Source organism: Malaya genurostris, chromosome 2, assembly GCF_030247185.1.
Source record: "Malaya genurostris strain Urasoe2022 chromosome 2, Malgen_1.1, whole genome shotgun sequence".
NCBI classification, from domain to species: Eukaryota; Metazoa; Arthropoda; class Insecta; order Diptera; family Culicidae; genus Malaya; species Malaya genurostris.
Genome location: NC_080571.1, coordinates 106,693,485 through 106,719,893, shown reverse-complemented (window position 1 = coordinate 106,719,893; position 26,409 = coordinate 106,693,485). Strand labels below are relative to the sequence as shown.

At 38.7% G+C, this 26,409-nt stretch overlaps 1 protein-coding gene across 7 annotated transcripts in view; it reads left to right on the top strand.

Moving 5' to 3' along the window:
• LOC131432679 (neuropeptides capa receptor) overlaps positions 1 to 26,409 on the top strand; it is a 348,242-nt gene that overhangs the window by 83,493 nt on the left and 238,340 nt on the right. For 5 of the 7 annotated variants that reach the window (XM_058599103.1, XM_058599105.1, XM_058599104.1 and 2 more), the window contains exon 2: positions 28 to 581. The gene's annotated coding sequence lies outside the window, so the exon portion shown is untranslated. Of the gene's footprint in view, positions 1 to 27; positions 595 to 26,409 lie in introns of all 7 variants that reach the window. The other 2 variants (XM_058599100.1, XM_058599099.1) reach the window with 1 other exon arrangement.

Sequence of the window (26,409 nt, the reverse complement as noted above, 5' to 3'; positions counted from 1 at the left end):
TTTTTTTATCACTTCTCTACTTTACAGATATTGAGTTTTATTGCAGGCGGATCGAAAGAAAAAAAAACCGAACGGTTCACAACTCAGAAAGTTGCCCCTTTGTGGAATATGTAGAAGAAAAATAGCAGGGTAATCCATCTGCCACAGCTGGACAAAGACAAGAGGAAATACGATTACTTCCTGACTGCTGCTGTACCGGTGTTCCTCGTGGATTGCAGTGGCTGCACCAGAATCGCGCCTTCGAGTGAGCCTCCCAGTGACAGAAATGGTGCTGAAAGTAAATAAGATTGCGTTTTGTCGCCCTGGTGCATTATGAGTTGGTGGTTTGCGGTGATGGTTTGGAACGTGTTTTTTTTGCACCTAAGTTCCTACCGGGAAGTGTATTTACGCAGAAGTGAAATGTGCAGTTTGACGTAAGAGACGAAGGAAACTAAATCGACAGTAAAAAGATTCGTGAGAATTTGCTTCACTTGGTTCTTCCCGGATGGTGACAAGTGGACAAGCAGCAATGGTTACCTGAAACGAGCTGGAGCAGGAGCTCTCAAGTGTACCATTTGAGTCAGTCATGGGGAATTAGTGCGGTAATTATGGCAAGTAAGCTGATTGGGTAGACTGGAAAGTGTTCAACCGTACGGGATGTTCTTTTGTATTAGAGAGTGACGGCAGGATAAACTAGTTCTTAATCAGTGGATTGGACTGGACAAAGTGACGATGTGGGATAGATTTGCTGACCACATTAAGGTTAGGATGAGGTGAAATGATTCTAACCTTGAGGCTCTGCTAGATGATCTCGTTTGCTTTAATGATAAAATTGTTGTCGAGTGTTTAAAGATATAAAATTTAATTAATAATTCAATTTGCAATAGAAATTTTAAATAAGGTAGTGATTTATAATGCATTATCGTCTTTTGTGCTGCTCAGGTGCCTTCACATTATTGCTTTTGTGTCAACATCAGTGTATGCTGGAATGAAACATTATTGTATTATTCAATAATTTGTTTGCTGGTATGATGATCCGAGATGTTGCACATTTTTATGCCGAATAGAAAATAAATACTGATATGACAAGCGTGTCAATTGAATATGTGATTGTAGGATTATCTGAAAAGCATCTGGAAACTCGAGTGAGTTAGCTTGGTGAAGACTGTTCTCGAAAGGTTTTTGTTTTTATTTCCAGTAGCACTCAACCCAAGACGACTGTTATTATATTTCAAGATGCTAGTTGCTGAGAGCAATTTCAAGCAGCAAAGCTAGTGTAGCTGAAAACCTTTCCAAAGCTCGTTAGATTTATTCATCAATTCATGTTTTCGCTTATAGAACAGTGTAATTATAAGAAAATGGTTTAACAGAAATGTGTGCTAATCTGTCTAACCATTAACCAAAATATTAATTCATCTCTGACTGATCATTGCAAACTTAATTATCACATGGCTACTATTCAGCGTGTTGTTTGAATGCGATTACGGTACTTCATATCATCTGATATGTAACTGTTCCGCATTGACGCAGCTACATACCCGGGCTTTAGGTTCTCCATACATAGTTGAGTCTGTGTATGCGGAGCTAAAATTAAAGGATATTTTATCGTTTCACAACCAATTTTTTTCAAATATCGTTTATTTAGCTTACGTTAATTATTTACAAATCAATTTTTGATCAGAATTCAATAAAGTCTTATTCCTCTAGACACAAAATAAACTCTAGCTCTGCTAAATTGATATCATTCACTTGAGTAAGAATGTAGTTCACGTATTTTGAGACTAATAGCAAAATTTTGTTCTTCTTTGCTATTTGTACGTTATCTAAACTCGGACGTAACGGACCATTGAATGTAGGCCTTCGCCAGGCTCCTAGGATTGCTGTTACGCTCCGTTGTAAATATGTCCATGCTGCCGCCACACGCGGGCACTCGCAGAATTTATGTGCCAGTGATTCAGCTTCTTCAGTACAACGCCAACAGTTTGGGTTGTCTGAACGTCCGATCACGTGCATGAGTTTACGATGCTCTGTATTCTCATTTACGAAAAGGTTTGCAGATTTGCTAATGCATACTGTGCAGATGCATACTGCGAATCGTTCTGCATTCTTCTGGGAACGGTACAATTCATAACTATATAACTCAAATCTCGAACATAATTTTACAGGCCTTAATGTAATTTGCACTCGGCTACTAAGTGCCGCTGTATGGATTTATATGTATAAATGATTCATCAAGCAGATATGGGCTTCTGTGGTTCAGTCGATTAAATGACGTGCTTTGTGAGCAGATGGTACTTGGTTAAAGTCGCGTTGTTGCTATCGATCTTTTGATTTTTATTTTATTCGATTTCAAGCTGTGTGGTTTTCAAATCACACTTTTTTTTAATGTAAAATTGTTTGAAATACGATGCTCCATTTATTTGCATCTTATTAGATGTAAAGTCACAAGATTTTTTCGAGCTGTGGGTCAACATACATTTTGGAAAAACAAAGTATACCAAGTGATTTCTGAGACGAAGTCTACATGTCCAGAAAGTTTCATTCAAATTTGAGAGGGTGGATCCAAATGGTTGGTAAACGAGTGGACAATGGGCAATTCAGGCCCCAATGTGGTTCTTAGCCTCTTGTCCAGTAACTCCTATCCCTACCTCCCCGCGGTGCCGGCTGGGGTACGAGCAACCATAGGAAAGATCGGGTAACCAACCACGGTGGGACCTTGGTCGTATGCTGACAGGGAAGGGGGTCCTCTTTAGAGGATGTCGGAGCGTCTGTACTCCATGTTAGGATCGGCTTCAAACAGCGTCTGTTCTGGTATCCAGCGGCTGAGTATGAAATGCTGCATCCAAATCCAAGGTGGCAACCCCACCAACGGGATCGTTTTAGTGCTAGTTGGGACGTTAAACAGAGCAAGCACGATGATCCTCCGGTGAGACAGGGGGTTGGCGTATGCCTAATAAGCCGCCCGTAAAACATCTATTACGAATAATACAGGAGAGAATACGACCCGGAACAATCGGCATAGACCCACGCGACGAAATAAGGACTACGATTGGAAACTTGGAACATGGAACTGCAAGTCGTTAGGTTTCGCAGGCTGCGACAGGATAATATACGACGAACCAAATCCTCGCAGCTTCGACGTCGTAGCGCTGCAGAAGCTTTGTTGGATGGGACAGAAGGTGTGCAAAAGCGGACATCGAGCGGCTACCTTCAACCAAAGCTGTGGCACAACGAACGAGCTGGGAACTGGCTTTATAGTGCTGGGCAAGATGCGTCAGCGAGTGATTGGGTGGCAGCCGATCAATGCTAGGATGTGTAAGTTGAGAATTAAAGGCCGTTTTTTCAATTACAGCATCATCAACGTGCACTGCCCACATGAAGGGAGACCCGATGACGAGAAAGAAGCGTTATACGTGCAGCTGGAACAAGCCTATGCCGGGTGCCCACGCAGAGACGTAAAAATTGTCATCAGTGATATGAATGCACAGGTAGGAGGCAATGTACCGACCGGTAATCGGGCCGAACAGCCTGCATGCCGCATCGAATAACAACGGCCAACGGTGTGTCAACTTTGCGGCCTCCCGAGGAATGGTAGTCAGAACCACCTTCTTTCCCCGCAAGGATATCCACAAAGCTACCTGGAGATCACCTGACCAACAGACCGAAAACCAAATCGACCACGTTTTGATCGACGGAAAATTTTTCTAGGACATCAATAATGTTCGCACCTACCGCAGTGCGAATATAGATTCGGACCACTACTTGGTTTCTGTATGCATGCGCTCAAAACATTCGACGGTGGCTACCCAACGTCGAAACCGAACGTCGCGGTTTAACATCGCGCGGCTCCGGGATGCTGTAGCCCAAGATTACGCGCAGCAGTTGGCATTGGCACTACCAATGGAAGAGCAGCTTGGTGCAGCTACTCTTGAAGTTGGCTGGAGAGACATCCGTTCTGCCATAGGTAGCACTGCATCAGCAACACTAGGTACGGCGGCTCCGAACGTAAGGAACGACTGGTTCGACGATGAATGTGAACAGTTAGTGGCCGAGAAGAATGCAGCAAGCGAGCAAGCTGCAACACCGGACGAGAGCAAACGAGGAGCGATACAGACAGGCGCGGAATAGACTAAACTCGGTATCCCGCATAAAAAAGCACCAACAGGAAGACCGAGATCGCGAAGCGATGGAACAGCTGTTCCGTGCTAATGACACAAAGAAGTTCTACGAGAAGTGGCGGCGCGGTAACGAACTTGGGAACGCGTGCGGAGGACGATAGACTGCCGGTCCCAGATCTCCAAGAAGTGGAGGAGGTGGTAAGCCGGTTGAAAAATAATAAGGCCGCTGGCGTTGACCAACTACCAAGCGAGCTACTAAAACACGGTGGTAATGCACTAGTGAAAGCACTGCACTGGGTCGTTACTAAGATCTGGGAGGACGAGATTTTACGGCGACAAGTTGGATTGCTGCAATTACCGCGCGATAACTCTGCTGAACGCCGCCTACAAGGTACTCTCCAAAATCTTATGCCGTCGACTTTCACCGATTGCAAACGAATTCGTGGGACAATATCAGGCAGGATTTATAGGTGAACGCGCTACCACGAACCAAGTGTTCGCCATCCGCCAGGTGTTGCCGCGAATACAATGTGCCCACAAATTACTTATTCATCGATTTCAAATCAGCCTACGACACAATCGATCGAGATCAGTTATGGAAAATCATGCACGACTACGGATTCCCGGACAAACTGATACGATTGGTCAAGGCTACGATGGATCGAGTGATGTGCGTTGTTCGAGTATCGGGGTCGAGTCCCTTCGAAACTCACAGAGGGCTACGGCAAGGTGATGGCCTTTCGTGTCTGCTGTTCAACATTGCTTTGGAGGGTGTGATAAGAAGAGTTAGGATAGACACGAGTGGCACGATTTTCAGATAGTCCGTCCAGCTACTTGGTTTCGCTGATGATATTGACATTATAGCACGTAACTTTGAGAAGATAGAAGATACGTACATCGGACTAAAAGCTGAGGCCAAGCGGATCGTACTAGACATCAATGTGTTAAAGACAAAGTACATGAAAGGCAGGGGCTCGAGAGAAGATAACGTCAGCCACCCATTACGAGTTCTGATTGGTGCTGATGAAATCGAAATGTTCGATGAATTCGTATACTTGGGCTCACTGGTGACTGCCGATAATGACACCAGCAGAGAAATTCAGAGACGCATATTTTCAGGAAATCGTGCTTACTTTGGACTGCGCAGGACGCTTCGATCGAGCAAAATTCGCCGTCGTACGAAGTTAACTATCTATAAAACGCTGAAAAGACCGGTTATCCTCTACGGGCATGAGTCTTGGACAATGCTTGCGGAGGATCAACGTGCACTAGGTGTTTTTGAACGGAAGGTGTTGCGAGCCATCTTCGGCGGAGTGCGGATGGAAGACGGTACGTGGAGAAGGCGAATGAACCATGAACTGCACCAGTTGCTGGGAGGACCAATCCTCGTCCAAACGGCCGAGGTTGGGCAGTTACGGTGGGCCGGGAATGTTGTTAGAATGTCGGAGAACAACCCGGTTAGAATGTCGGAGAACAACCCGGTTAAAATCAGTTCGTGCTCGCATCGCAAACGACACAGTCGAAAATTTCTTACGGTCGCGACGACAGAAACAAAGACAATACAGTGCAGTGAACAATAGAGTGTACGAAATGGGCAAATACGATTTAACAAAGCCTGAAACTTGGCCTACAAGGCCAAATTCAATTTGTATTGATTTCAAGCGCTGCAAAGTTAGACCTGCAGCAACCGAAATTGAAATCTTGCTTAAGGAACGAATGCATCTAAACGTTAATGATGTAAGTGAGATTCAATTCAACAAGGCGTCGAACTGTGTGTACATTATGTTTAAACGTGAAAAAGATGCAATTGCATTTGCTTCGGGTAATAATGGGGTGCACAGTATTGATCATGACAATGTTAAATATAAAATCCCTGTGTTCATGGTGGACAATGCCATAGAAGTACGCGTGCATGACCTTCCCCCGCAGACCAGCGAGGGGTATGTTCGGGAATGTATGTCGCAGTACGGTGAAGTTCTTTCCATCGAAAAGGAAGTATGGCGGAATTTTTTTCCGGGTATCCGGAATGGCGTGCGAGTGGTACGTATGCAACTACGTAAAGCAATTCCATCTTACATCATTTGTGGTCAAGACGGGATACATCCGTGTAAAACGTTGATTACGTATGAAAATCAATTGGTTACATGTCAGTTTTGTGAACAACCTGCACACTACGGCAAACCATGCACTGAAACTACGAAAACAAACAAAACAAACAAAAACAAGGACAACCACCCGACAACGGAAACTAGTGAATGCAGTGCTTCTGTTTCAAAAGCACCTTCACCATCTAACCAACTATCAACGGCAATCAATGTACAAAGCGCATCTACAGCAACTGCAAATGAACCCAAGACTGCGATCAACAATGAAAACAAGGAAACGGAAACCACTCACAATTCCAACGATGTAGCAATGGATGATATGAGCAACGGACAAAATGGCGGACAATCTTCGCTAGAAGGAAATGGAAGCTCCTCTCCCCCTAGAAGAAGGGTGACAACGAGATCCAACAATAAAAAAATAATTTTATGTAACAAAAACATGGGTAAATCGGCCACGTAAAGCTATACGCAAATTGGCCTGAATAAAAATTGTTATAAATAAAAAAACCCGGTTAAAATGATTCTCGATAATGATCCGACCGGTATAAGAAGAAGAGGCGCGCAGCGGGCAAGATGGATCGATCAAATTGAGGACGACCTGCGGACCCTTCGTAGCTACCGAGGCTGGCGGCGAACAGCCATGAACCGAGTTGAATGGAGACGCCTCCTGTATACAGTAGAGATCCGCGTGGTCTACGACTGAAAAAGTAAGAGAGAGTAAGGATCCAAATCCGAATACGATTTGGTACGAAAATATGTTTAAAATTGCTTAAACTATTTTCAACGCAAGAAATAAAGACTGTCCCAGAAAGTATGGACGCACTTTGATTTCGCTTGATATTCAAATTTTATTCGATATACTGATAATATTAGACTACAACAACAGAACATTATTCTCAACACTTGCTACTTAGCCATTGAAGACTAGTTGGCGCACCTTCTTGCGAACGTTCCTCATTAAATTCCGTGCAAACTTCTTGGCGACAAGTTTTGACACTTTTTTCCAGTCTTTTTCGAACTGTTGAATGGTTTCGGCTGCCGAGACATGTTTCCTAAGATGTGCCTTCGTTAATGCGCAAAATTCCTTATTTGGTCGAAGTTGTGGGCAATTTGGTGGATTCATGTCTTTTTGGACGAAAGTGACATTTTTGGTAGTATACCATTCTACCGTTGATTTCGAGTAGTGACAAGAAGCAAGATCTGGCCAGAAGACTACAGGATCCTTGTGGCTTCGAATCATGGGTAGAAGTCGTTTTTGTAAACATTCCTTGATGTATATTTCGCTGTTCATTGAAGCAGTGATGATGAAGGGTTTCGAAATCTTACCGCAGCTACAAATTGCTTGCCAGACCATAGCTTTCTTACCAATTGTTTTCGACTTCAATCGATGTCTCGGACTGGTTCAACACTTGCCCTTCTCGCACCGTATAATATTGTGGTCCCGCCAAGGATTTGTAATCGAGTTTCACGTAGGTTTCATCGTCCATAATTAAGCAGTTCAAATTTCCAGCAAGGATCGTATTGTACAGCTTTCGAACCCTCGGCCTGATCGATGCTTCTTGCTTCGGACTACGTTTTGGTTGTTTCTGCTTCTTATAGATTCGAAGATTCAAACGTTCTTTAGCACGAAGAACATTTGACTTCGAAGTGCCCACTTTTTTGGCCACATCCCGAATTGAAACCTCCTTCTTTTGCTCGAGCGCCTTCAATATACGTTTATCCAACTGAGGGTTAGCAGGACCTTTTTTTCGACCCATTTTCGGTTTATACTTAAAGATGTTATCCCTACCGAACTTCCTGATTGCATTTCGCACGGCTTTTTCACTTACTCCTTCCATTTTTACTATCTTTCTCAGTGAGATCCGCGTTCTGTGCACCATTTGTACACACGACGTTGTTCTGCTGAAAATCCACGCATTTCGAAACAAACTAATGAAAACGAATAAACAACTGCATAAATGGTTAAAGAAGAGTGTAAACAACAGGACGCAACCATAAAAATTGACAGATTCTGAACCATTGCGAAATGGCAGCGGTTTTTGGTTTCCATACTTTCTGGGACAGTCTTTACATCTCGAAAAAAAATTGAAAAAAGATTGTAAGCCTTCCCGATAATACCTTAGAAGTGAAATAATTTCTCAAAAAAAAAAAAAACAGAAAATTTTTGCGAGCATTTTGTGTTTTTCATATTTTTGCTCACATTATTGTTAAACGGATTTGCATTTTTGTGCAGATCGCAAGTGCTAATTTGGTTATGCGTACATTACTTCAAGAACCACCGTTATTAACATTAGGAATCTGAATTATTTTTTCAGTTGGATTCGAAAAGGTGTTATCTGAGAACATAATAGAAAATTTTCAAACTCATACTTTGAACACTTTATGTACAGTAAAATAATTAAAATGGATATTTGTTCTATCGTCTTATACCGGGGCACCCATGAATGAATGTATAATAACTAAATAAAAATCTAACATTTCATGAACCAAAGAGCGTAGCCATTTTTAAGAAGAAGTTTTCTGTACAATTCTATTGAATTAGAATAATAGCATGGGCCGATATTCGTAAGTATGAAGGAACTTGCATAGTTCTTTGAATTCCTGTCATTCAGTTATGTTTCTGACATTATCCATCCGTCTTTTCAAATCACGTTTATTTTTAGTGTCGAAAACAAATGCTTCTTTTTATCTATAACTGTTGGACGATTGAGGATATTTACCATCAGTGCAAAAAATATTGGAGTACTTCAAAATGGTAGACGTCATCCTAAGCATCCAGAAGTTGCACAATTACATAAAACATCCACTTCCTTGCTGTTTATGAGTTCGCGTGGTACTTTTGGCAATTTGAATGTACATACACAACAAGTTTCGTGTGAACTTTCTCGCTGCATAGAAAAGCTGAACAACGTATTCTAGAAGTAGCGTAAAAGTTACTTAAAAACGGGCTGCTTAAAATTATATTCATGAACTTCGCAAACTGTTTAAGCCAAATTAGGCATAGCTCGCAAATGAATTTTAAGCACAATCAGGCTCTTCCAGTAACGAGAAAACAGATTTAATATGAATAGCTAATTGCAACCCAACTTTCCACCAAACTTTAACAAATAGCTTGTCGGAGGAGCAGTAAGTTTTAATTTTATGACGCTCAAACTCGTTAGGACACTAGGAATGCAATGAGTCTTTAATTTACGTAAATAGTTCAAAAATCACTTTCCACTAATCAACTTACACACAAGATTTACGTCTGACGACACTAGCCAACTGGCAAACGGAACTGAAATAGCGCTGCCAAAGCCCGAATAATTTGATTAACTCATCGTTCCGACCGGAGTTCTGCTTCACAGACTTTACCCCGTTCAAGACGAATGCCGGATTGTTGAGGAGAAAGTTCTGACGGCAGCAAACGGCGCCAATGAATGAAGAATGAACCATTCCGTAACCGACGAGGCATGGTGCAATTCCAAACGGAAGCCCGGATGGCCTTCCGCACCGTGGGCCACGATTTGAATCATAATCAGCTATTTATCTGCTGGCGGTTCTCCAGAGTCGGCTAGTGTCTATTGTGTGAACGGTAGGTAGAAGCGGGTGGATTTACTCCTGGCTTTGAAATGCGAACCAGTTGAAAGGCTGGAGGGAGATTGATGGTGGTTGCGTGGTTATCAAATTTGATGTTCGAGTTAAGACCTATCCAACATTCAAAACGTTCTTGGGCTACCAGTTGAGATCTAAACTAGTAAAAGGGAAATTTGATTTAGGTTCGGAACGACCAACAACGACCAGGAATAGTTATAGAAATTCATGAAAATTCAAATAATTTGTGTTCGTGCTGCGAAATAGTGGTTGCTTTGGTGCTAATCACAAATCCTAAATTGCATTTAAAATAGGTTTGAAAAAGTTTTTTGTCTTGCACAAACAGATATTTTTTGTATTACTTTGTTTGATTTGTAGTAGAAAATAGTATTTCTCTCAGAAAAGTATGATTATAGGAATATTGGAAGTAACTTGTGACGATGAAGGAAACGCACGGTGCTTAGTTCTAGTAGTTATGTGCAGCGCTTCCTCCTACACGCAGAGATTAAAATTGTAAAAATAACTTGGAATTCACACAGCGAATTTTTTAAATGAAATAGTGACAATAGAATATCTGGTTTGATATAGAAAATATTGCTGTTTGAAACTATAAAACATAATAATTAATTTTTCTCAGTCTATTAGTTTTTTATTCAATCAATATTTTCATAAAAATAACTAATATTTTACTTGTCCGTTCCTGTCAATTGCTTTGACAAACAGTTTCATAGTAAATTCAATTTGAAGGAATGAACAAACTCTAGGTAAAGTTAATAATTGAAACGCTTAAAATTCATTAGTTGAATTAAACGAACTTAAATTAAGCTATCAACGCTTTTGTTTGTTATAATCATACATTTTCGTTTATATTTAAGAGTTAAATGATTTCTTTCAAACTACTTTGTAATGTAATTTATGATGTGCAACAAGTTTCTTGTTTCATATGTTTCACAACAGTAATATTTGCTAAGTGGAAACCGGAATTGAACTGCTCAAATGATCTTGTCGTACAGTCAGTTGAAAACCGGATGTGGAGCTTAATCTATTCAGGTTTTCGAGTTGGTTTCACAAGCAGTAATATGAATGAGTTTTATATCCCCTACAAAAATGTGTAGAATCAATTGTCTAACATATTTAACCAAAATAACCAATTTGAAGCAATTGTGAAACATGCCAATTATAAATAGTTTGAATTGCTACTTGGGAAGCTTTTGACTGATATTGCAAACTTTCAAGACATTTAGCTTTTTTGTCGCGAGAATATCGAATTATTCATACACCACAATCAACCCCTTGTAATTTGATAAGTGATTTAATGAATTGATGCTTCATAAGTCCGGTCAAGATTTCAACATGAATTATTTTATTGTAGAGAAATTGTTTTGATTAATGGTATGCAATTTTCAAACATATCGCAGTTCGACAAAGTCTTGTGATTTTACATCCAAGGATGGTTTTTATCGTATCAAAGAACGCTCAGTCGCAACTCTTCCACGATTGAATCAGTGCCATCAAAGAGAAACGAAAATCATCGCAACAAAAAAAAAAACCGGCATGGTATATTTAACATAGAATAGACACCAGTGCGAGAGCGAATTTCTCTCGGTGAACCGTCTGAGAATCAACGGCTAGCACGCTGCTGTGGGGATTCTCTCTGAAGCAACAAACGGTCGCTTATTCTCGTTTCGCGATCGGATTTTCTGTATGGGCAGTGGATAATTGCGATAGAATCATTTTACTATTGTCGCTTATTTTAACTGTGTGCATATAACCTTTGTATAATTTGTGTCTATGAAAATGTCTGTGAATGCTCCACACAAGGGTTTTTAAATATTGCAACCTAGTATAAGATTTTCTGCGATAATTGTCAACTTGCGATTCTCTCTTGGTAAATTCCACACAGCGGCGATCATTATCAGACTGAAAATTTTTTTAAAGGCCATGAAATACTCAGAGTATGAAGGTCTCTCGAGGTTCATGCATTGAGAGACTAGAATTCTTGTAGCATCTTCTACAGGATTGAAAATGTTGTATACAATATAGATAAAAATCGAGCAGCTGCTGTCAAATTTTCAGCAATCACCAACACTGTTTACATCTTTTAAGATGCACATAATTCGTATTTCGTACAGATTTTATATTCTAGAGCATGTGAAATTGTGTGATTTGAAAGTTTCATGAGTTTAAAATAGAATGAAATAAAAGTAAAAGATCGATAGAAACAGCCCGACTTGAACCGAGAAACATTAGATTACAAAGCACGCCAGTTAATCGATTGACCCATAAAATCTTACATTCGCTTGATGAATAATTCATACACAGAAAAAAATATAAACTTTACAGGTGACATAATTCTACATACGATACAATTCACAACTACTCAATTTTTCCAATGATGCAATATTCCACTCGAACAGAATTTTACACGCTTAGAGTGTAAAAGTGTCGCTATATGGTTTTAAATGTATCAATTATTCAACGAACAGATTCAGTTTGGTTCAGTAGTTCAGTCGAGCAACCGATGTGTTTGTGATCTGAGATTTCTCGGTTCAAGTCGCACGCTGTTGCTTTCGATCTTTTCTTTTTTATTTTATTCGAATTCGAGCCATGTAATTTTCAAACCACACGTTTTTACGTGTTTTTGAATACAAATTTGTGTGAAATACGACTCTCCATTTATGTGCATCTTATAAGATGTAAAATCACAAGATATTTTCGAGCTGTGTACATGTAAATCCATACAGCAGCACTTAATAGCCGAGTGGAAATTAAATTGTTAAAAACCCCATAGGAAATGGAAGTAGCAGATAATTTTTTTTCTTTAGAACGTGCACAAACCTTATCAGCGAAAGAAAAAAGAATGCTGATTTATTCGCGAGGAGAAAATTGCTCTGGTTTATAAGAAGTGAAACTAATACGGTTAATTTACATCTTATAAGATGCAGATAAATAGAGCATCGTATTTAACACAAATTTATGTTCAAGAACATGTAAAATTGTGTGATTTGAATATTACATGGGTTGAATTCGAATGAAATAAAAACAAAAGATCGATAGAAATAACGCGACTCGCACTGAGAAATATTAGATCACTATGTACATCGGTTAATCTACTGAACCACAGAAGCTCATATATGCGTTTTGAACAATTGATACATATAAATCCATACAGCGGCATTTGATAGTCGAGTGCAAATTACACTCGGAGCGTGTAAAATTTTGTGCGAGTGGAATATTTGAAAAATTAAGTATTTGTGAATACAATTCATTCAATTTATTCGTTTGAAGAATTATGTCCCCTGTAAAATTCATATTTTTTTTTCAGTGAACAGTAAACTTAGTTGTATCATTACACAAATAAGATTATAGATATATTGAACTATTTTTTATCGATATAAAGTTATAGCAGGATTGAATCAACATAGATGTTACCGATAACATCAACTCAACGTATAAATAGTTTTTTTATTCAATAATATAATTTTTAAGGCACACTGGTTAGATGCCAGGGGCATCGTATAATAGTTAGCTTATTTCAATAATGAAATAAGCTGTACACAAAATAAAATTATGAATTTTACAGATGACATAATTCTACAAACGATACAATTAACAACTACCTAAATTTTCATATGACGCAACATTCCACTCACACAGAATTTTACACGTTCCGAGTGTAATTTGCACTCGGCTACCAAATGTCGCTGTATGGATTTTTTTTATAATAAAATTTTTTATTCTGGCCTTTTTGTGTAAAAGCTTTACGTGGCCGATTGGCTTACATTTTTGTTACTTAATTTTTTTTTTGCTATTGGACCTCGTTGTCACCCTTTTTCTAGGGGGAGATGAGTTTCCATTTCCATCCAACGAGGATCGGGGGTTACTTCGTCCGCGGCTTATCTCATCATCCATTGCTTCATCGTCGGTGTTGTGTGTGATTTCCGTTCTATTTTCGTTTTCCTTGTTGATCGTAGTCTTGGGCTCGTTGAGAGTTGCTGTAGATGCGCCTTGTTGTACATTGGTTGCAGTTGCTGGTTGGTTGGAGGGTAAGTTGTTAACTGCAGCTGGTGTACTTTGTTCTATAGGGGATACTGATGGTTTCGTTGAAGGGGATGCTTCATTGTTGTTGGCGGCTGTCACAGGTGTACTGGGGTTGCTTGGAGTTTGTGTGAAGGAAGCACCGTTGTCCTTGTCCAGTTTATCACATGGCTTACCGTAGTGAACAGCTTTTTGGCAATATTGACATGTGGCCATCTGATTGTCATAGGTAACAAGTGATTTGCACGGAATTCTTGTATCTTGTTCGAAAATCACATAAGAAGGTATAGGTTTCTTAAAGTGTATGCGTAATAAACGTACGCCATTTAGAATACCGGGGAAAAAAATTCTTCCACTTTTCTTTTTCCATAGAGAGAATCTCTCCGTATTGGGACATAGTTATGCGAATATATGAATCGGTGACGCTTGAGGGAAGATCATGCACACGCATTTCTATAGCACTATCTTCCATATATACTGGAATGGTACTTAATGTTCTCGTGCTCCACATAGTGCACATTGTTATTGTTTTTTGCGAATTGAATTGCATCCAACTCTTTATAAAACTGGATGTAAACAACATTATTCGTCTTATTACATTGAAGTAAATGCACACGTTTAATGTCAAGATGCATTTGCTCCTTAAGCAAATCTTCAAGTTCTCGTATCGAAGGTCGAATTTTGCACTGCCTGAAGTCAACAACAATTGTATTCTTTCGTGTCGGCGGTAGGTTTTGTTCGTTTGGTTCACTTATGTCGAGGTCGTTCTATTGTTCACTACACAATACTGTACTTGGTATCTTCTGTCCCGAACGTAAGCGATTTTGTTATATCGACTGACTTGGATGAGATGTACGAGCGAACTGCTGTATGGATTTATATGTATCTGTATAGATATGTGCATCTGTGGTTCAGTTTTTTGTGATGGTAATTTTGCTATCATAATTTACCAGTAGGGTTTTGAACGAAGCTTGGAATCAAAATTAGACACAATTTCCAATATAATCGTTTTTGAGTGATTGAAAGATGGAATACAGTACTTTTCAGCATAGTATTTTGGCATGATTTGTTTTTTGGCACGGTTCCTATTTGGCAACATAACTGTTCGACTGGGACATGTTAAACCTTATATTGGAAATTCTGCATTATCGTGGAATTCAAAGTAATAGCCCATTAATTTGGGCTACTTAGGCTGCCAGTTAATTTTTCTTCATAATCAAATGGACTTTCTTTTCACTGGACTACTGTATTGCCACATCGTGTCACCAAAGCAAGAAAATGAATTCTTGCTCACTAGTGTAAAAGTCCGGGGAGTTGAGCTATTTTATTGCACTCCAGCTTTCAAAATTTCATCAGCGCAGATAAAAATATTTTGTGAATTCACATCTCTGTGAGTTTCTCATATAGATTCAAATGAAAGGTCTTGTGGTCCCATACAAAATTCCTGAATACTATTTGGATCCGACAAACTGGGGTAAATTGTGCAAAAAATATGAAAATAAGTGCACCAACTTTTTTCGGAGATGGCCAAACCGATGTTAACAAACTTAGATTCAGATGGAAGCTCTTTAGGTTCCATACTAAATTAGTGAATTTAGTTTGGATTTGGCTGTCGGTTCCGGAGTTATGGGTTAAAATGTGCGGAAAAATGAAAATATGTGTACTAACTTTTCTCAGAGATGGCGCGACCGAATCACCGAACTTAAATTCAAATGAATGGTCTTATAGTCCTTTACGAAACTGCTAAATTTCATGTATAGGATGATGAGCGTAGAAATTCAAATTTTAATTACTGACTCGCTTTTTTCACAGATGGTGTGATCAATCTTTACAAACACAAAATATGAATCGAATTTCTTCAATATTAAACAAAGTCAAGCGCATTTTTTTAATGCATATCTTCTGCTGCTGAGCATTGTTGAGAACAATGACCACTTGTTCGAAACGAACAACGCATAAATCAAATTGGCCTATTGCTTTTTTGTAACAACGTCTCTTCTGTCTAACCTGTTTAACATTGAAAAAGGATAGGGTGAAGTGTTATAATATGATCTCTTAAGAAAACATTGAGATATTTTTTAATGTACTGATATATTTTCTTCGAGAACGTAGGTATTTCTTTGCAATACGTCAGAGGTACACAATTTTCAATGATTCCGGTAGAAGTGATGAGAATTGATTGATACAAATCCATTGTTCAAAACATCACATGCTCAGTTTTTTCGCTTGCCGTAGGCCTCACAACAAATCAGTTGTATGCTCCACAACAAAAGACTTTACGCCCCACAACAACGATGCCATATGCCCCTTGAAATGTCGATATAGAAGAAAAGTAGATAAAGAAGATATTCTTTGCATCAGAAATCAATTGCATAATCAATTAATTACAATTGGAATCCAACATTTTTTATCCTCCCAACACTACGTTTTATTTTAATAGCTGTTATAAATCTTTAAAACAATATTTTAACTCGAAGCATACTGTTGAATTGAAGGTGGAGCATAATGTCCGTAGAGTGACTGTTATGAGAAAATCAAAGAAATGACTTTGTTTGTTTGTTTTATACTGTAAAGAGAAACATTGTTTGTTTTATACTGTAAATAGAGACCGACCATTAGACGTTTTACACGGTTGAAATGCTTGTTTAACTGAAGCAAAACCTTACATCGAAAATCCGTCTAAAGATAATTTTAGTTTTTTTCATATTTTCCAGCAAACGACCACTTCTAAACTTGCATAGCAGATAGATCTTACGAAAAGATAGTGTTAGTTGTAAAACTTTTGTTTAGAAAAGTCTTGAAAAGTAAGGGAGGCGTTTTGGTCAGTAGGGACGCTTTTTAATACTTTCCCCTATATCGATGTAATTTGACAATCCAGTTTAAGTATTTTTTGCATGCAAAACCGGATAATCATTGATTACAAAAATAGGATTCCAATTTAGTGATACAAAAATCTGTCTCTCAGCAGTTCAACATCAATTTATTGATTGTAGAACGATCGGAAAGTGTTTTTGCTATAAAATAAAATCCAACTTCTATGTATTTAATATAAACAGTCAACGATTCTTTCGAATATTGTAATTGTGAACGTTTTCTCAGAAAGCTCATTAACTTGAAGATTTTATTCTTATTTTATTGTACTCTTAAACTTAAACCAGAATTAATGGACAAGATGGCAGCTGAATACATAATTAATTGAGTTAATGTTTTCACAATTAATTTTATTGAATCATACCATACTATCAGGTATATGCTACAAGAAATCAGCTGATTGAATTGATAGAAAATTGTTACCCGTTGGAAAAAAATCAATTTGGTTTTGTACCGTCTTGTGATGGAAGTGGAAGTAAAATTGCCGTGAAATTTAAATTTGCTTTCCTGCAATGGGGGTTTGTAAAATCTCTTCCTGTTGGTAATGTTTAGAAAGGCGTTTAGACAGTTTCCCAGATTCATGAGAAAAGTGGCGGAAGATCTATCAGCCCCGGCACAACCGCGTACACATAATTTAAAATAAGGATGCTATTGGTGACGAAATCGATTTGAAAGAACATCCGTGTTTTTTTTCACCATTTTCACCAAAACCAGAGCTGGCTGGTATAGCAAAGCTCGGAGACTTGGGTTTTAAATCCTTGCTTTTATGACGAGCGACTTTAATGGTTTACTTACTTTAATGGTGAACATCCCGTCTTCGGAACATGACCGAACGAATGGTAGATTTCCAGGATACTCGATCTTGAACCACCGTTTTCCTTTCGCTCTGTACTCCGCTACGCGTGCATCGTCCTCGATTGCGCACAGCCAGCGAGTTCGAGGTCTACCGCTCAGTCGACGACATCTTTCAGGTTCTCTGCTTAACATCACGTAGACCTCTTCCAGGTTCTCTGCTTAACATCACGTGAATCTCTTCCGACATTCTTGCTACATGTCCAGCCCACTGTAGTCTGCCGTATTTTATAAGCCTTCCAATGTCCGCATCTTAGTATACTTGGTACAGCTTATGGTTCATGCGTCTGCACCATTCTCCATTCTCTTCTTTGCCGCCGAGTATTGAGCGCAGGATTTTTCTCTCAAAGACACCGAGTACCTATCGCCACACGAAAATTTTTCAATTTCTTTGTGTAGACGCCAAACAAAAACTAATCGTACGATATGGGTCAAAATTTGACAGAATGTGTATAAAAGTGTTTCCAACGTTGAGAGAATAAAAGTTTACCGATTGGACAAGCGCGGGAATTTTAAAATGAAAATTCCGTTTTTTTTTATCATAAGGTATAGCAAGTTTGGTGCGTGTGTGCAAACTACGAGACTTCATATGGTTACGGAGCCCGTAGAAAGCCCTATTAGCAGCTGCAACACGTCTTTTTACCTCGCGGCTAATATCCATATCAATTTCATATCATTAGTCTTGGTAGAGTTTGTCGTAGATATAAATATTAAAGAAAGAAATTGAAAAATCTGCTCCGTTTTTCTGCATGTAGTATAACTTTAAAGGTAGGGGACGGGTATGGCGTGATGGGTTAGTCGTTGCCTTTCACGCAGCCCACCTATATTCGATTCCCAACCCCGCACATAGTGTCAGAAAGTTTTTTGACCGGCTATAGCCTCTGTTGAATTGGGTTGATATTTGAGCAGAGATACAAAGGTGTGTTTTGTAGGTTACGTCACCTACAACCGAACCTACAACGAACCTACGCTTAAAGTTGAAGTAGGTTTTCCAATTCTGAAAAACGTACTTCATCCACCTAGCAGAGTGATATGATACCTTTTCTTATCAATCCGCAAGTGTTTCTTGCGCGTGAATGTTGTTTTAATGACCATCGTTTTAAATGACGGTTTGGAATTTCAATCACTAATTACCTTGTAATTTTGGAACTGTTAGATGAATCGAAAATAGAAATTGTATGGAACCTTAGAATTATTCCTTTTACTCTAAACGTGTGACAATCGATTAATCATTCCATTAAGATGTAGAAGTGAGTTCCTCTTCAAAGCTTTTGTCATTGTTTATGGTACTTCCAGAAACGGTATTCAGAGACCAGTATATGTATGTATGAGACCATAAAGACCATTTTAATTTGGAATTATGTACAATAAATTTGTTCTGGATTGTAAACCATCACAGTTCGAAAAAATCTTGTGATTTTACATCTTATAAGATGCACATAAGTGGAGCATCGTATTTCACACAAATTTATATTCAAGAATATGTACAAATATGTGATATGGAAATTACATGATTTGAAATCGAATAAAATGAAAATCAAAAGATCGATAGCAACAGCGCGACTTGAACCAAGAACTAGCAGCCCACCAAGCACGTCAGTTAATCGTCTGAACCACAGAAGCCCATATCTGCTTCATGAATGATTGATACATATAAATCCACTTGGCGGCACTTGGTGACCGAGTGCAAATTACATTCAGAGCCTGTATAATTCTGTATGAATGGAATATTGCGTCATTTGAATAGTTTAGTAGTTATGAATTGTATCGTTGGTAGAATTATGTTACCTGTAAAATTCATATTTTTTTCTGTGATTTCATTATATTTGAAATTATTGAAAATCAGTGTGCCCATCTTAGAGATATTGTCGAACGTTCCAAATAAAATTTCTGGGTTCGAAAACCGAATACTGGTAAAACTGAAATAAATTTATTTGGTCATCAACTAACAAAATCCGTAAACCCGATTAATTTGTCTGAAATATTTACACTTATCATCATGTATCTCCTGAACTGGAAGTCGGATCCGATAAAATATAACAAACAATTTTTATGGGACCATAAGACCTTTCATTTGAATATTGGATGGACGAAATCAGTTCAACCATTTACTATCAAAATGAGCAAAGCAAAGTCCTGGCATTACATTCCTTCCGTGGAATTTGGCCTTCGCAGCCGATTCATAGCGTACAGAATCATTGCATGGCTAGTGCTACGATCCTACTGACACTAAGAACCCTTCCAGGTCGAGATTCGAACATACGACAACTTGCTTGTGAGACCAGTATCCTATGCATTGAACCGCCAACCCGGGCCTACTAGCAAAATGAGTGACATTATTTTAATTTCATTACATATATCAACCTGTAGTTCCGGAACCAGAAACCGTAACCAAATGAAATTCAGAAACCTTATACGGGAGAATAGAACTGTTCATATGAGTCTAAGTTTGTAGAAATCAGTTTAGCTATCTCCAAGACAAATTAATGAAATATTTCTTCGCAAACAAATTTGCTTCTCTCGACGAACTACCTTCGAATGGAATAAGGATGTGAGAAGTTGTGTTCTTCCAGCAATTATTGTTGCAAGCAGTATAAATCAGTATAAATATGAAATTGTCTTGCATTCGAAAATACTGCCATCTTTCTAATACATACGTTATGTTCGAATGATTATGTTGCCAAAAACGAACCGTGCTAAAATCGAAACGTCATGAAAAAGAGTGCTGTGCATAGTCTTTTAGGTGCTAAAAAACAAATACATAAAACACTTTGCTCCGAACAAAATTATATTCAATTGGAAGATCTTAAAATGCCGTACAATATTTCGGTCTTTCATAGTGATGTAACTTCCGGTTCCGGAACTATAGGGTTATTAGTGTAAACGCTTTTATTTTTAGGGTGTTTCTTCATAAATGACAGTAGATCATACTAGATTTTATTAGCAGATGAAAAAATATTCTCACTTTTGTTATACCAGTTCCCAGTTTCCAGTTCGTGATGTACCGTAAATAGTAATAAATGGCTCTAAAACGGAACGATGATGCCGATTTTTGCAAACCTATTTCGCACAACTTAAATTAGGTTCGAATTTCATCCGACTTCCGGATCCGATATTATAAAGTGATGAATGTAAAAATTTCCTACCAAAGTGACCTCGTTAGTTTCAGGCCAATCGAATTTGGAATTTTCCGGTTCTCACTTTTCGGCTTTGGAAGTACCGGAATAAGTGTGTTTTCAAATGGAGCTCACTCTGATTTGTCACAGAGATGGCTCAATCGATTTTCACAAACTTAAATTCAAATGAAAGATATAATTGTGAGTTTTATCCAGATTTGTTCGATTGTGATACATGGTGATGATGGCATAAACTTTCAAACCATCTTCTAATGTGAAATGTAGCGGAATGCGCGAATCGCGTTTTTGATCAATTATTCAAAATCTAGATTTCCGATTTTCGAAAAACCAAAAACACTTAAGTTTTCGACATCAATATTTATCATAACTTAAGTATTTTTAGAATTTTGAAATTTTGCTTTGCCGAGCCGTAAATGGTTTTTGAAATGTGTAAACGGTTACTGTTCCGTTCCACGAGGATGGTTTTAGAACTGAAAAGTAGTGTTTGTAGCAAAAGTTCACAAAGAATCTGAAAATGCAACTCGAAATTAAAAATTTTTAGCCAAAACACACTGAAATTTGAACAAGTTTACATAAACTTTTCCGCATTTTTTTATTGCTTGCGCGCTGCTGTTTCGTGGTGTGAGAAATGCACGGTGGACTCGGTGGCATTATATCGTGAGCAAAAATTACATATCAAATAATGACGCGAATTTATGCAGCATTGGGTTTTGTGTTGAAATGAAAACGAGTTGAATACAATAAAATTAGTATTGTAAGAAATCGTTCATTTTCTAAGTAACTGTCATTTATAATGCTAAAAATGTCCAACTCTGTTGAGCTCAATGCATTGATTTTTTTTCTTCAGATCGTTTATTTGATATGGCACATAGCTTTAGCTCAGAGGTGCCAAAGTCTGTATTGTATTTTTTCGTACAATATAATTACAATTATTATTTAACATATATACATACACATACAAGGTGGTGGGAGAGTTAAAGAGTGGGGAATACAATTATGTTTAAACTATAGAAAATTTAAGGTTAGTGTTAAAAAAAGGGAGCCGAATTATTGGCGGTTACTCCTGGTTAGTATGGAAAAAACAAATAGTTACATACACACTCAAACAATATACAATAACACAAAACAGATAATAATAATGTAATAACTTCAAAGTCTTCGTGTTATCTTCATTTAATTTTGGCTCAAAATATCCGATGTGTGGTTACCAAAAACCAATTAGTACGTCACAAGATGGCATTTTGGGGAAAGGTGAACTGTAAAGGATGTAAATAAAGAGAAGCAGTAACTAGATTGATAAACCAATAGTTTTCAGAAAGATGTAAATCGAGTACATATAAGTGCAATCGCGACTTGCTAGTACATCTCGCACCGGCACATTTGGTGGCCTACCTCGGTCCCAAAGGGAGTCTCTTAACTCTTAAACGATTCAGGGCACATGACCACACAATATGCTCGATGTCGTCGTAACCATTGCCACAAGCGCAGATACCATTTTCAGCGAGGCCAATTCGCCAGAGATGCGTACCCATCTCGGAGTGATTAGACATAAGTCGGGACATCACACGAATGAAATCGCGACCCACTTGCATCCCCTCAAGCCAAGGTTTCGTCGATACTTTTGGTATAATAGGGTATAGCCAACGTCCTAGGTCTCCATTGCTCCATGAAGCTTGCCAACTTTCGAGTGTCTTCTGACGAGAAATGCTGAAAAATTCGTTGAAGCAAATTGGTCTTTCGTAAATATCACCTTCTAATGCGCCCACTTTAGCCAATGAGTCTGCCTTTCCATTGCCCTGAATAGAGCAATGCGAAGGGACATAGACTAACGATATTAAATAAGACCGCTCAGATAAAGGTCTCAAATGTTCCCGTATTTTCCCCAGGTAATATGGGGGATACTTTCCTGGTTTCATCGCCCGGAGAGCTTATATTAAGCTTAGACTGTCCGTGACGATGAAGTAATGGTCTTTGGGCAAGGATTCAATTATCTCGAGTATGTACTGAATAGCAGCTAATTCTGCGACGTAAATTGAAGCCGGATCACTGAGTTTTAGCGAAACGGTGATGTTCTGATTGAATATTCCAAAGCCAGTGGATCCATTGAGAAATGATCCGTCAGTGTAAAACATTTTTTCACAGTTGGCTGCTGTTACGGCTCACACTTAATATTTTTGTTTTTAAAATGAAATGAAACATGAACTACTACACTTACCTCACAACATTTGATAATTTTCATACTTACCCTAAATTGTGTAGTTTCATTTGCCTATACCTGAAATTTATACTTACCTTACACATCACACATACTTACCTACTGTTGTACAATTTGACAGATAGAATTGTAATACCCACACTATGAATTGTAAAACGGAAAACAAAACGGAATTAAAAAACTAAGCACAGTCTTTATCCATTCGTCAGCTAGAACGGTCTTTCTTCTCGCTATCCGAAGTCAAATGAAAGCAAAGCGTAAAAGGTTTCCGTGTCCACCAAAGTGAACTTACCGGTAGCCAAAATTCGCCTCACAATTACACGAACAGCTGCTCTAAATTTATTGTGAAAAATATTGGGGATCACCTGAGGGCGTACGTGATCCGGAATTCCACGAATCTCTTCTTTCATGGATGTGTCGTAGAATCAGAAGTATCCAAGAAATGAGCACGGTTGGAAACAAACGAAGAAGGATTAATATTCTGAGCCATGAAATCAAAGTACAAGAACATGAAACGGGTCTGAGAATTGAGCTCGACAGGCCTTCCGAAGTTTTCAGTCACCATCGGATTCAAGATGTCGCATCGGATTAGCAATCGATGTGAAAGATCCCAGAATTGATTTTTCAACGGTAAGACGCCCGCGAGAACTTCCAGACTCATCGTGTGAGTCGACTGAATGCAACCTAAGGCAATGCGCAAACAACGATACTGAATTCTTTCCAGTTTAATGAAATGGGTGTTCGTGGCGAAGCATCCATATTCCATTACAGACAGTACCGTTGTTTTGTACAACCTTATTAAGTCTCCTGGGTGAGCTCCCCACCAAGTTCCAGGTATTGTACGAAGAAAATTTATTCTCTGCTGGCATTTTTGTTTTAGATACCTAATGTGACATCCCCAGGTGCCTTTGGAGTCGAACCAGACCCCGAGATATTTAAATGTGAAGACCTGAGCTATGGTTTCACCCCCTAGTTGAAGCTGTAATTGTGCTGGTTCTCGCTTCCTTGAAAATACAACCAACTCAGTTTTCTCCGTAGAGAACTCGATACCCATCTAAAGAGCCCATGATAACAAGTTGTCGAGAGTATCTTGTAATGGTCTTTGAAGATCGGCAGCTTTGGGTCCTATAATGGACACAACGCTGTCGTCGGCAAGTTGTCTTAGCGTGCAAGATGTGTTGATACATTTATCGATGTCGTTTACGTAAAAGTTGTATAAAAGGGGGCTTAAGCATGAGCCCTGAGGAAGACCCATGTAACTGAATCGTATTGTTGACAAATCACCATGCGCGAAATACATGTGTTTCTCGGACAATAGATTATACAAAAAGTTATTCAAAATTGGTGAAAGACCATGCTGATGTAACTTCTCAGACAAAATATTTATAGAAACTGAGTCGAAAGCCCCCTTGATATCTAGGAAAACTGATGCCATTTGTTCTTTACGAGTAAATACCATTTGAATTTCTGTTGAGAGCAACGCAAGACAATCGTTCGTTCCTTTGCCCTTGCGGAAGCCAAATTGTATATCTGAAAGCAAACCATTAGTCTCGACCCAATTGTCTAGACGAAACAGAATCATTTTTTCGAACAATTTTCGGATACAGCAAAGCATAGCAATCGGCCTATACGAATTGTGATCGGAGGCTGGTTTTCCTGGTTTTTGAATGGCGATCATTCTCATTTGTCTCCAGTCGTGTGGGACAATATTACCCTCTAGGAACTCGTTGAATAAATTCAGCAAGCGTCTTTTGGCGGTGTCAGGCAGATTCTTCAACAAGTTGAATTTGATTCTGTCTATCCCCGGAGCTTCATAGTTACATGACAGGAGCGCAAGTGAGAGCTCTACCATTGAAAACGATGTTTCGTTCCTGTTTGATGACGTGACGCGGGTGATCTTCTGCTCCGGAACAGAGTCAGGACATACTTTTTTAGCGAAATCGAATATCCAGCGGTGAGAATATTCCTCATTTTCGTTTGTGGTATTATGGTTGCGCATTCGTCGGGCCGTATTCCAAAGAGTGCTCATTGATGTTTTTCTCGACAATCCCTCTACAAACCGACGCCAATAACCGCGTTTCTTAGCTTTAATTATGCTTTTCATTTTAAAATCTAACGACGCGTATTTTCGATAGTTATCTGGTGTTCCATTTTTTCTAAACGCGATGAAAGCTGAAGTTTTTTCTACTTTCAGTTCTGAGCACTCTTTGTCCCACCACGGGTTGTGAGGATGGATGTAAGTTTTCGCGCCGGGTACACGTTTGGTCTGAGATTGGATCGCGGTATCGAGAATCAAGTCAGCCAGAAATATGTACTCTTCCTCCGGAGGAAGTTCTTGTGTTGTAGCTAGTTTCTCAGATATCGAATTTGCGTAGTATTTCCAATCAATATTTCGTGTGAGGTAAATGCATTGATGTTGCTGAAGCAATAATGCTTAGCTGTGTAATATCATATAATAGGTATAATTTTAGATTGTAGCAATTTTTATAGCAAAACTAAAACTTCAACCTTGACAGGCTATTGAATGAAATTAATACAAGCCAAGTATTATCGTTCATGTAGAATATTCGAAAATATAACTTTTATATAACCTGTGATACAAACAATGTGGCCTGGTGAATTACTGGCAAAGATATCGAAAATACTTGAATGTTCTCTTCTCTTCAATCGTTCTTTTGAAGAAGAATCCATGCTTGCTACTAAACTAAGGCATATACATGGTTAGCAAGTTAGTCAATACATATACACAGTGTTTTTTTTTATTCAACAATATAATATATTTTTAGGCACACTGCTTAAGCTCTAAGATGCCAAGGGTATTTTCAAATCTTAATTAACGACTAACTTAAAACTAGAATAGTATCATTAGATTATGTCGTCTTTGATTTTCTAGAATCCATTGTATGTTGCATGGGTCTTCCAGATGGCGCTATCTATGGCCGTTTCCTTTCGGTTCGTGTGGGTCCGCGCGAAACACCCCCAGGCTACGAAGGCCCGGCGGGTGGCCCGCATGCTGGTCATCGACTGGAGCGTAGAACCGTAGGCGGTGATGGTGATGTTACGGAAGAGAATGAAAAAAAAAGTAAATATTGTGGAAACCGAGGTAAATAGGGGGTGTTGAGGTGGATTTGGATTTTCGAATGGCAAGCCAAACTCCTGATAGCAGACGAAATTTATGTGTGGTCAGCTTCAAGCTGGAATTCAGTTTAACTTTATTTTAATTCATATTTATATTTTACATGCGACTTACAAATTTTGGTGCACAAACGGGAATTCGGAAGTGGGTCGGCCAGTGTGCTAAATATTGATCGTAGCCTAATATACAATACTATAATTAGCCTTGCTGGGTTCAAATGAATATTTTTGTTACTTACAGTATTTAAACCGATTCAAATATTGGTTTGAAATAAACTACTGGGCTTCAAATTAAATGCATATTGCTTTTGATGAAAAATTTTGTAAATGAACTGCACTTTTCTTCCTGATGACATTTGACGACGGTTGAGGAGCTAGTTGACAGT